Raw genomic sequence first — 12,292 nt, 5'->3', positions numbered from 1 at the left:
CAAAAATTAATAGAAGGAATATACAGAAAAGTAGAAGGATATAGTAGAGTTGAAAAACACTATGAACCAGTTCAACATGATTAAGATTTATACAATTTTCACACAACAGTAGGATACAAATTCTATTCAAGTTCCCATAGACTATAAACTAGGAGACACTGAAACATATCCAGGGACATAAAACAAGGTGCAAAAATTTCATGGTCTAAAGGTATTGAAATCAAACAGAGTCTGTTCTCTTATTAATGTAGAATTATGTTAGAAATCAATATCAAAAGATGTATTGTGCTGTGCTTAGTTGCTTAGTCATGCTCGACTTTTTGTGATCCCGGGGACTGTAGCCTGCCAGGTTCCTTTGTCCATGGGGATTCTCCAGGCAAGAATACTGGAGTGGGTCGCCATGCCCTGCTCCAAAGGATCTTCCCAACTCAGGGATCGAACCCAGGTCTCCCACATTGCAGGCAGATTTTTAACGTCTGAGCCACCAGGGAAACCTAATCAAAATGTACTTGAAAATAAGCCAAGTATTTACCAAGAGAGATCTTTGACTTAGCCTTTGAAAGCCTCAATAAAGCTAGAAGGCTGAAAAAAAAAAGAAAAAAAACAAAGAGGAGAGAGCATTTAAATGACAAACTAATATCAAAATGAGAAATTAATATTAAAGATACTTTCAAAACCCCAAGTATTGGGAAATTAAATGTTTACTTTTAAACTATGGGTGTATCTAAAAGCCAAAACAAGGAAAATTAGAAAATATTTGTTACAGAATAAAAATGAGAAGAGAATTTACCAGAATTTATTGCATGCAGCTGAAGCTGCTCAGTGCAACTAAATACAATGTGGAATCTTGAACAAGATATGAAAATAAATAATGGACTAGCATTTTGTGAATTTTGTGAAATTTGAAAAACTCTGTACTTCAGTTAATAATACTGTATCACATGGTAATTTTCTGCTTTTTATTTGTTTTTTGTTGTTGTTGTTGTTGTTGTTGTTTTACATCATAGTATTTCTTTATATTCTCTGAATTGGATGAACGTTTCAAGCCTCATTCAGTTCTTTAAAAATCACTAATATAATAAACTGTCAAAACCTTAAGTAGTAATACTAGATGCCAAAATATATGGAACTCTATCAAACTTTGTTTCAAGGGGTTTTAATAATGGGAATAAACAGCTTTAGCCTTGATTCAATCTTCACTTCAAGGCTAAATTTTAATCAGCCTTCGTTACTCAAAGGAATTTTTCTCCTACTCCTAGAAGTCCCTGAATTTGTAGACCCTCTTTTGTTTTGCCACAGCCTTCTATGGTCATGGGACTGTTAAGAGATACTCCAAAGAATAGTAGATTTCAGATGTAAAACTTTTTACTCACTTTGTAAAGCAGCAGCCAACTTCCTTAACAGAAATCAATCTCTGCCCCTCTATTCAGTGGTAAAAGAAGTGTTAAATGGCTGGGAAGCAATCTTAGCTCCTACACTGATGAACTATGATTTTATCCCTTGTAGAAAGGGCAGGAAGCAGATATTTTGTAAATTCCTTAGCAGGATACTTTTGCACAAAATACCATAATGGAGAAATCTTTAAAGGGGTCAAGCAATGCTAGCAGAAGCTGTGCAGACAAGGAAAGCTAATTTTTTATATGTGATATGTACCCATTTCCATGAGGACAAATTTGCTGTCCTCATGGTGGAAAGGGGGGGTAATCAAAGTAATCAACTTGCCACTAGATGAGTGGATAATAACTGATCTCTCCTGATAATCCCCAAGCCTCCCTGGGAAACACCCAAACATTCACAGGCAAGTCTGTCTTAGTCTCTTGTCCCATCATCACCGCTCCTTTGCCCTGGGTCCTGGTGTGCAGATGGTTTTGTTTGTGCCCTCCCAGAGTTTCTATTTCTCCAGCCCTGTGGAAGTTCTGTAATCAAATCATACTGGCCTTCAAGGCGTGAATCACAACATGGTCAATATGGAAACCAGACTGATATATTCTTTGCAACCTAACATGGAGAAGCTCTATACAGTCAGCAAAAACAAGACCAGGAGCTGACTGTGGCTCAGATCATGAAATCCTTATTGCCAAATTCAGACTTAAATTGAAGAAAGAAGGGAAAACCACTAGACCATTCAGGTATGACCTATATCAAATCCCTTATGATTACATAGCAGAAGTGACAAATAGATTCAAGAGATTAGATCTGAAGATAGAGTATCTGAAGAACTATGGGCAGAGGTTCATAACATTGTATAGGGGGCACTGATCAAAACCATCCCCAAGAAAAAGAAATGCAAAAAGGCAAAATGGTTGTCTAAAGAAGACTTTCAAATAGCTGAGAAGAGAGGCAAAAGGCAAAGGAGAAAAGGAAAGATATATCCATCTGAATGCAGTTTCAAAGAAGAGCAAGGAGAAATCAGAAAGCCTTCTTAAGTGAACAATGCAAGAAAACAGGAAAACAATAAAATGGGAAAGACAAGAGATCTCTTCAAGAAAATTAGAGATACTAAGGGAACATTTCATGCAAAAATGGGCAAACTGAAGGACAGAAATTGTATTGACCTAACAGACGCAAAAGATATTAAGAAGAGGTGGCAAGAAGGCACAGACCAAATATACAAAAAAGATCTTAATGGCCTGGATAATCATGATGGTGTGATCACTCACCTAGAGCCAGACATCCTGGAGTGCAAAGTCAGGTGGGCCTTAGGAAGCCTCACTGTGAACAAAGCTAGTGGAGGTGATGGAATTCCAGCTGAGCTATTTCAAATCCTAAAAGATGTTGCTGTGAAAGTGCTGCACTCAATATACCAGCAAATTTGGAAAACTCAGCAGTGGCCACAGGACTGGAAAAGGTGTTTTCATTACAATCCCAAAGAAGGACAATGCAAAGGATGTTCATACTACTGCACATTTGCACTCATTTCACATGCTAGCAAGTTAATGCTCAAAATCCTTCAAGCTTGGCTTCAGCAGTACATGAACTGAGAACTTCCAGATGTACAAGCAGATTTAGAAAAGGCAGAAGAACGAGAGATCAAATTACCAACATCCGTTGGGTCACAGAAAAAGCTAGAGAATTCCAAAAAATCATCTACTTTTGTTTCATTGACTATGCTAAAGCCATTCACTGTACGGATCACAACAAACCATGAAAAAAATCTTCAAGAGATGGGAATACCAGGACACCTTACCTGCCTCCTGAGAAACCTGTATGCAAGTCAAGAAGCAAAAGTTAGAACCAGAAATGGAACAATGGACTGATTCAAATTTTGGAAAGGAGTACATCAAAGATGTATATTGTACCTCTGCTTAAATGCAGAGTACATCATGAGAAGTGCTAGACTGACTGGATGAAGCACAAGCTGGAATCAAGATTGTTGGGACAAATATTAATAACCTCAGATATGCAGATGATACCACCCTTATGGCAGAAAGCAAAGAGAAACTAAAAAGCCTCTTGATGAAGTTGAAAGAGGACAGTGAAATAGCTAGCTTAAAACTCAATATTCAAAAATCTAAGATCATGGCATCCAGTCCCCTCACTTCATGGCAAACAGATAGGGAAACAATGGAAACAGTGGCAGACTTCACTTTCTTGGCCTACAAAATCACTGTGGACAGTGACTGCAGCCATGAAATTAAAAGATGCTTGCTCCTTGCAAGAAAAGCTGATAAACCTAGACAGTGTATTAAAAGCAGAGACATTACTTTGCCAACAAAGTTATGTATGGTCAAAACTATGGTTTTTTCCAGTAGTCATGTATGGATGTGGCAGTTGGACCATAAAGAATGCTGAGCACTGAAGAATTGATGCTATTCAACTGTGGTGTTGGAGGAGACTCTTGAACATTCCTTGGACTGCAAGTATATCAAACCCGTCTAAAGGAAATGAACTCTGAATATTCATTGTAAGGACTGATGCTGAAGCTGAATCCCCCATCCTTGGCCACCTGATGTGAAGAGCTGAGTCACTGAAAAATACCCTGACACTGGAAAAGATTGAAGGCAGGAGGAAGGAGGAGAAGAGCACAACAGAGGACGAGATGGTTGGATGGTATCACCGACTCAGCGGACATGAGTTTGAGCAAGCTCCAGGTGATGGTGAAGGACAGGGAAGACTGGGGTGCTGCAGTCCGACTCACAAAATGTCAGACACAACTGAGTGACTAAACAACAAAGCTGCATCCATATCAGCCCTGAAGAGGGTAATTTTCCACAGGTGAGCCTATCTATAACATTCACTGAGCATCACTGTTCTTGGTAGAGAGGGAGGTTCTCTGCATCATCAGACTGTTGAGAGCATCCTCTGCAGTTGGTCCCCCTTGTGGGCATCCATGTACCACAAAGACTATGGATACACCCTTTCAAAAGATCACCTTGTCACCAACCTTATTCTTTTTAACTGGCCAAAAACATTACCCAATGTTCCTTATTTGGTATAAATGCATACCTCAAATTATTTTTCTACAAAACAACATGGACTACCAGATACATGCCCATAATGATTACTACCGGGAAACTTTCATTTCAGAGACATCTAACAAAGACATTTTTGAATGGCCTATAAAACACTACGTCTACTTCTAGTCAACCACAACTTATCATGCTCAAGAACAACAACAGAAAACTATGCCTGAACTTTTCCCTCTTTGGATTTGGATAACTAAGTTATACTGGTCATGAGGAATTTCCCACTAAGTCACAGATGGGAACTGAGGAAAAGACCACAAAGCAGCAAGAGTGGGTCTGGGACACTTGCTCATGCAATTTTCCCATATTTTCTGCACCTACTTAGGACAGTCTCATATACAGCACTCCTATTTAGAAACAGAATATTGATGCTTATAATTTGCTGGCTTGAATAATATCCAGTAAACAGAAGACTACTGTTTAAGCTGAATCATAGGCAGAGAATCCAGCAGAAGTGGGCAGAAGTCTACCAGGATTGCCATAGTAGTAATTCACAAACTTTTACCCACTTTTTAGAATTGAGCCAGTTCATGGATCCAGAGCCCACTGATTAAGGGATAAACTCTGTTTGTGTGAGTTTTATTCAATTATCCCTAAGTGAGACAATTATTTTATTCTGAATTTCACACTATGATTTGGGGACTAAATGCCCTCCATCTCCACATCTCTTACTTTTCCTGCAGACTTGCATCATGAAGTTTTTAAGATATTTTTAATTTATTTTAGATAGCTTGTATAATAAAATCTGGCCTGCAATTCCATTTTGGCCTAGATTTTGATTGGAAAAATCTAGTGATATATTGTAATTTTTCTTGGATCTAGCTTCTTTCTCTTCTTGCTTGGACTTAGCAATTTGGAAAGTAAACTTTTGCTCTTTTCCCTTGAAAAAGAAAATGTAAATACCTAAGGAAAGATTCTTGTTTTTTTTTTTTTCTTCAAATAGAGGAGCTATGTCTAATTTATTTAATTTGCTTACTTTTATTATAGCTGAATATCCCCTCTTTTTCAAAGCACTTCTTTATTTCCTGTTTCAGTGTGTAAGAAAAACCTTGGGACAATAAAATCCTTAAAGCTATAGTTTCCTTTATATTCACATTCCTTAATACACTTTTTTATTTCAGTGTTCAGAGATACAGAAGAAAAAAGGACTAGGGAATATGCTTTTTCAATGTATTATGTATAAGGACCAAATTGTTAATAAATACTTCTATATCTGTAAAACCACCTCAGAACTTAATTTATTTTAGTATAAATCATATGGAGGTAATCTTTACATTTTTGTGATTTACAAGGCAGGGGAAAGAGGTTCATGGCGATGTTTTGGTCAACTGTAATCTCCGGGGTTCTATATTAAATTAAAAACAAATATGTTCCTAGCCAGGAAAACTCTTAAATTAATCCTGTCATGGGAGCCCACATTCAAGATGTGTCTTGGGAGGAGATTGATTGGAATTAGAGCAGAAGTTATACTTTGGTCAAACTGTGGCTCCCAAGATGCCCAAAGGATAAACCTAACAGTGTCTACAGAACATTCTGTAGAAGTCAGGTGCTTTACTGTGAAGAATAGAGAAAACATTCCAGAGCTTTCCCTTGAGATTGACCAAAGCTTCCTGGGGCACTGCAAGAACTCAGCATGTCTTTGCTTCTTAGTTAAAAACATCTGGGGTAAGAATTTTGAGAAACGCTTCTGGTGACAAAGAATGTAACAAAGTGAGAAAAACAAAGTCAGAAGATACAGGCTTAAGAGAGGTCCTGCCCTTACCAGCTGTTCTTAAATCTCCAAGCCTTGTTTTCCTATTTGTGCCCTCTGGAAAGAGGACCGATCTGTATGGCAGTTTGTTTATTTTGGTTATCATCAAAAATAACGAGTTCATTGAGAAATGCATTATAAACTGAATATAATATACAAGTGATGCACGCTTTTGTTTATAAATAAGAAACAAAGGGTTGGATTTTGTGTGGACAATGCTTAGTTAGCTTCTACTACAGATGGAGAGAGAGAGAGTCAAGAGGCTGATTCCACTGCTCAGGGTTACACAGGAGGAACGAGAATTAAAAACTAAAGTTCTCTGGAAAATCAGCTATCTATAAAACTTAGGGAGATCCGAGAAGACAGTAGGTCAGCATTAGTCAAAATGTGGTCTCTGAAAGGCCTGTCTTAACACATGTGTTTATTTGTTAAAAATGCAAATTCAGGGGCTTCACCCAAGACTGAGTCAGAGTCACCGCAATGGACTAGCTCTGTCCACACCCCCGTGGTGACCGTGTGCACGGGGGTCACTGAAGGCGGCTTGTGCACAGAGGCTGCCAGGGCAGACTCTAGTGCCTGAATAGCTGCATGTCTGTCCTGCTTTCTGGATCTTCAAAGGAAGATCAAAGGTGGCTGCCATTTACCAGTCTGTGATGTCATACAGGTAAAAATGTGATAAAGGGAGTGACACATAATTTTTTTTAAAAAGTACTCACTTGACTACTGGCTCCTGCACAGCAGTGAGTTCACCCGCTCACTCAGCAGAGGCAGAGAGCAGAGGGCTTGGCTGTCTCAGCTCCTGCTGTGGCTGAGGCCAAGAGCACCTGAGATGCAGTCCCCTAGGCGGGAAGGAGAGACACACGGCCTGCAGGGCATTTATTACAGGATGAAGGAACCACCGTGTTTTTAAAAAATCTTATTTGGTTTATTTTCCAGAATAAATACTGCACTTTTCCTAGGCCTTCTAAAAATTATGCTTGCACTTGGAACCATGCCTGTGACCGGGTGCTGACAGCTCCATCACAGGCCTGTGTTATTTTTACCTCTTCCAGGACTGTATGCCACCGTGCACAACAGACCAGTTTGACTGCATAACTTCCCCTTCAAAGGATTTGGTGGCAAATGGGCAAAAGAATGGAGAAGGGGGGAAGTACACCTACCAGCGTGGTGACTGTCAGCTTGGCTTTGTTGTCAATAAGGACTCAATTCCTATTAAGGGCCTGCTGGCTAAACAACCTTGGGAAAGCCCCTTAACACAATATAGACCAAAGACACATAATACATCTTTTGTCATCCTAATGTTATTGATCAGAGATATAGTAACACATTTTTAGAGAGTAATACAATGAATATTCCTGAATGGTAGTTTTCTTATTAGTTGAATTCAGGACAAAAGCATTGGGTTCAAACAAAACTAAAATCAGAAAATGCATATAAACTTGCCCGGCACAAAGCAATTTATATATTAATATTTCCTTCCTTGCAGATGTGTGTCCTTTCCTGCCCTTCACCACATCCCTCTTATTATTAGATTCACTTAAATTTAACAAACATTTATTTGATGCCAGGAGTACAGAAACACAGATGCACTAATATATCTGCTCTCCAACAACCACTGAAGAATTTCACCTGCATTTCATGGAGGAACTTCGTCATCAAGGTAATGATGGTAACAACCATTAGTGAGTGACATACTGTTAGGCTCTTACATGCAAGTTTGGAAAAACTGCTTCTACTAGGAATAAACGATGGTGCTCCTTTTAGAGATGGATTCCTGATCAGGAAGGTGAAGGGAAGAAGCAAGGCCACAGAGCTCCCCCCCTGCAGAACTGGGGCTTGAAGCCAACTCTCCCTCCCTCCAAATGCACCTCTGCACTGCAGCACATCCTTGCCCAGTCTAAAGCCAGGTTGAAAACGTTCCTCCCTCAAACCTACTCCTTCGTCTCTATTTCCAGTTTCAGAGAAGAGAATCACAATCAATTCAGCATTCCAAAAGGAAATTTGGTACTTTTCCTTGGAACTGCCTTTTTCTTATCTCCTGCTTCTCATCATTAGCTAAGGTTTCTTCATTTATGCTCTTCATATTTTAAAAATTTGCTCTTATTTTCAGATACATAACTTCTACTTTTGGAAATTTAAGGTCCCATGATCTCAAACTTGGGTGGCAAAAATAAATCATTTCTTTTTGCCCAGTGAAAGATCTCATGTCTAAGGCGGAATGCCCCTTGTTAAGGAGAAGCCAAAAATGTTTGCCAAGGGAACTAAGATCACCCACGCTGTTGTCATCAAGAAACTGAATGAGATCCTACAGGCACGAGGCAAGAAAAGAACTGATCGTGCAGCCCAGATTGAGCTGCTTCAGTTGCTGGTTCAGATTGCCTCTGAAAACAACCTAGGAGAGGGTGTCATCATCAAGATCAACATCACCGCTTCTCTTTATGACTACAACCCTAAACTGGCCACATACATGAAGCCTGAGATGTGGCAGAAGTGTCTGGACTGCATCAATGAGCTGATGAACATCCTGTTTGCAAATCCCAACATCTTTGTTGGAGAGAACATTCTGGAAGAGAGTGAGAACATGCATAACGCAGACCAGCCACTGCATGTCCGTGGCTGCATCTTAACTCTGGTGGAACGAATAAATGAAGAATTTACCAAAATAATGCAGAACACTGATCCTCACTCCCAAGAGTACGTGGAGCACCTGAAGGACGAGGCCCCAGTGTGTACCATCATTGAGCGTGTGCAGCGCTACCTGGAGGAGAAGGGCACCACTGAGATCTGCCGCGTCTACCTGAGGCACATTCTCCACGCCTACTACAAGTTTGATTACAAGGCCCATCAGCGGCAGCTTACCCCGCTGAGGGCTCCTCAAAGTCTGAGCAAGATCAGGCCGAAAATGAGGCTGAGGACTCAGCTGTGCTGATGGAGAGACTGTGCAAGTACATCTATGTCAAGGACTGCATAGACCGAAACCGCACGTGCACCATCCTCTGCCATATCTCCCATCACGCCTTGCATTCCCACTGGTACCAGGCCTGGGACCTCATGCTCATGAGCCACCTGCAGGACAACATTCAGCATGCAGACCCACCAGTCCAGATCCCGTACAACCACACCATGGTGCAGCTGGGCATCTGTGCCTTCCCCCAAGGCCTGACCAAGGATGCACACAGCGCCTTGCTGGACATCCAGTCAAGCGGCAGGGCCAAGGAGCTTCTGGGCCAGGATCTGCTGTTGCACAGCCTGCAGGAGCACAACCAGGAGCAGAAGGTGGAGCAGCGCCAGCAGGTGCCCTTCCACCTGCACATAAACCTGAAACTGCTGGAAGGTGTTTACCTGGTGTCGGTCATGATCCTGGAGATCCCATTGCTGCCCATGACAGTGACACCCACTGACGCATGATCAGCAAGCAGTTCCATCACTAGCTGTGGGTGGGTGAACGGCAGCCCTTGCTGGGCCCCCTGAAGTCCATGAGGGAACATGTGCTTCCTGCTTCCAAGGCCATGAAGATGGGTGACTGGAAAACCTGCCACAGTTTTATCATCAATGAGAAGATGAATGGCAAAGTGTGGGACCTTTCCCCAGAGGCCAACAAAGTCAGAACCATGCTAGTTAGGAAGGTCCAGGAAGAGTCATTGTGGACCTACCTATTCACCTATAGCAGTGTCTACAACTCCATCAGCATGGAGATGCTGTCTGACATGTTTGAGCTGGACCCACTCATGGTACACTCCATCATCAGCAAGATGATCATTAATGAGGAGTTGATGGCTTCCTGGACCAGCCGTCACAGCCCGTGGTGATGCACTGCACAGAGCCCACTGCCCAGCAGAACCTTGCCCTGCAGCTGGCCGAGAACCTGGGCAGCCTGGTGGAGAACAAGCGGGTGTTTGACCACAAGCAGGGTACCTGTGGTGGCTACTTCCGATTCCAGAAAGATGGCTACAGGAAAAATGAAGGCTACATGCGCTGGGGTGGCTACCACCAGCAGCAGTCTCAGACAGCCTACTGATGGCTTGACTTCTGTCCCCAGTGCCCTAGACCATTCACCATTTAGGTCCAACCACACTGTATTAAAGGTCTGTTTATATATATATAGCGAGAGAGAGAGAGAGAGAAGGCAATGACACCCTACTCCAGTACTCTTGCCTGGAAAATCCATGGACAATGGAGCCTGGTGGGCTGCAGTCCATGGGGTCACTAAGAGTCAGACATGACTGAGTGACTTAGCTTTCTCTTTTGACTTTCATGCATTGGAGAAGGAAATGGCAACCCACTCCAGTGGTCTTGCCTGGAGAATCCCAGGGATGGGGGAGGCTGGTGGGCTTCCGTCTATGGGGTCGCACAGAGTCAGACACGACTGAAGCGACTTAGCAGCATATATATGTGTGAATGTCAATGCTTCTAGAATGATCCTTCTATTTTTTTTGCTCTGTGGCATGTGGGATCTTGGGGCTTCTCTGGTGGCTCAGTGAGAAAAGAATTGGTCTGCCAATGCAGGAGAAGTGGGTTTGATTCCTGGGTTGGGAACATCCCCTGGAGAAGGAAATGACAACCCATGCTGGTATTCTTACCTGGGAAATCCCATGGACAGCGGAGCCTGGTGGGCTTCAGTCTATAGGCTCCCAAAGAGTTGGATATGACTGAGCAACAAAGCAACAACATGCTGGGTCTTAGTTTCCTGACCAGAGATCAAACACATGCCCCCTGCATTGGAAGCATGGAGTCCTAAGCACTGGACTGCCAGGTAAGTCCTAGAATGATCCTTCTAACACCTAGATTTGCATTTGACCATGTCCCTGTTTCCTGTGTCTGTGGCTCCTCATCTCCATCCAAGCAACCCCAGCTCCTTCCTCACATGCCATGTTCGATTCCCAACTGGGTGGCTCTCTGTGCCTGATGTGAACATTCTTCTCTGTGCCTCATGTGAACATTCTTCTCTGTCCCTCTGGCAAACACTGAGGCACACTCAGGACTCACTCAAGCACCATATCCTCTATGGACACTTGGCTAATCTCCAACTAGAACCTCCCACCCCTCCTCCCGGTCCTGCTGCACTGTGCGGGGGTTTGTGTAAAGGGTGGCTTGTTAAATGCCCCCCTCCTGGAACACTGTCCCTTCCTTGGAGTCAGGGATGGGGACTTTTTCATCTTTGATTTCTAAGTCAGTCCAAGGTGAGCAACTAGTACGGGCACTTAGTGAGTGTTTAGAAAACAAGAACCATGTGAGTGAGTGAAGAGTATTATGCATGTATCCTGTTCTATACTGGATTAGGGAGGTAGGGGGCCAGAGGCTTCATGCAGGGTCTGTAACGCTCCAAGGATAAGACTAGGTCTTCCAAACAGCCTGTCTACATGACTGAATAACAGGTCAAGTTTAACTGGTGAGTTAAGCCTTGTTTTCCTTTTTTCCTCATTATTCCTTTGTGGAAATGAGAGAGTTTATTTACCTGAATAAATTAAACTTGCTTTGATTCTCCCTTTGTGACAGTGAGAACTGTTAATGGCCAGAGCTCTGAAAGGGACCGGATAATTCTACAAATACTTCTGGAGACAGATTAACCCAGCTTCACAGAGGACCCTGAGGATATCACCCTGAATGTTTACTTTACAAAGCTCTGCCCAGAAAACTGAGGTGGATCTCCATGTGTTCAATGAGAGATCATTCATTATACTCCTTCAATGGGAAGAGCTAATGGACTTCCCTGGTGGCTCAGATGGTAAAGAATCTGCCCACAATGTGGGAGACCTGGGTTTGTTCGATCCCTGGGCTGGGAAGATCCCCTGGAGAAGGAAATAGAAACTCATTCCAGTATTCTTGCCTGGAGAATTCCATGAACAGAGGAGCCTGGTGGGCTACAGTCCATGGGGTCACAAAAAGTCAGACATGACTGAGGGACTAAACACACACACACGTGCGTACACATACATACACACAACTTCAATAAAAAAGGAAAATAAAAAGGAACACCAGAGGTCTCTGTTAAATGGTAAAGAAAACTGCTGGTTTAGTTATGGCTGTTTTCAGCTGAATGTCAAAGAAACTGACTACAAGGGCTTATTCAAACAAA

General features: G+C 42.3%; 1 pseudogene across 1 annotated transcript; it reads left to right on the top strand.

Moving 5' to 3' along the window:
• Positions 1-8,428: 8,428 nt before the first annotated feature.
• Positions 8,429-10,234, top strand: LOC113884836 (annotated as a pseudogene). Its single transcript, XR_003509025.1, has one exon. The product of XR_003509025.1 is annotated as a eukaryotic translation initiation factor 3 subunit C pseudogene (transcript).
• Positions 10,235-12,292: the final 2,058 nt, after the last annotated feature.

Source organism: Bos indicus x Bos taurus, chromosome 27 (genome assembly GCF_003369695.1).
Source record: "Bos indicus x Bos taurus breed Angus x Brahman F1 hybrid chromosome 27, Bos_hybrid_MaternalHap_v2.0, whole genome shotgun sequence".
Classification (NCBI taxonomy): Eukaryota; Metazoa; Chordata; class Mammalia; order Artiodactyla; family Bovidae; genus Bos; species Bos indicus x Bos taurus.
The sequence above is the reverse complement of the archived record's forward strand: the minus strand, read 5'-3'. Positions and strand labels throughout refer to the sequence as shown.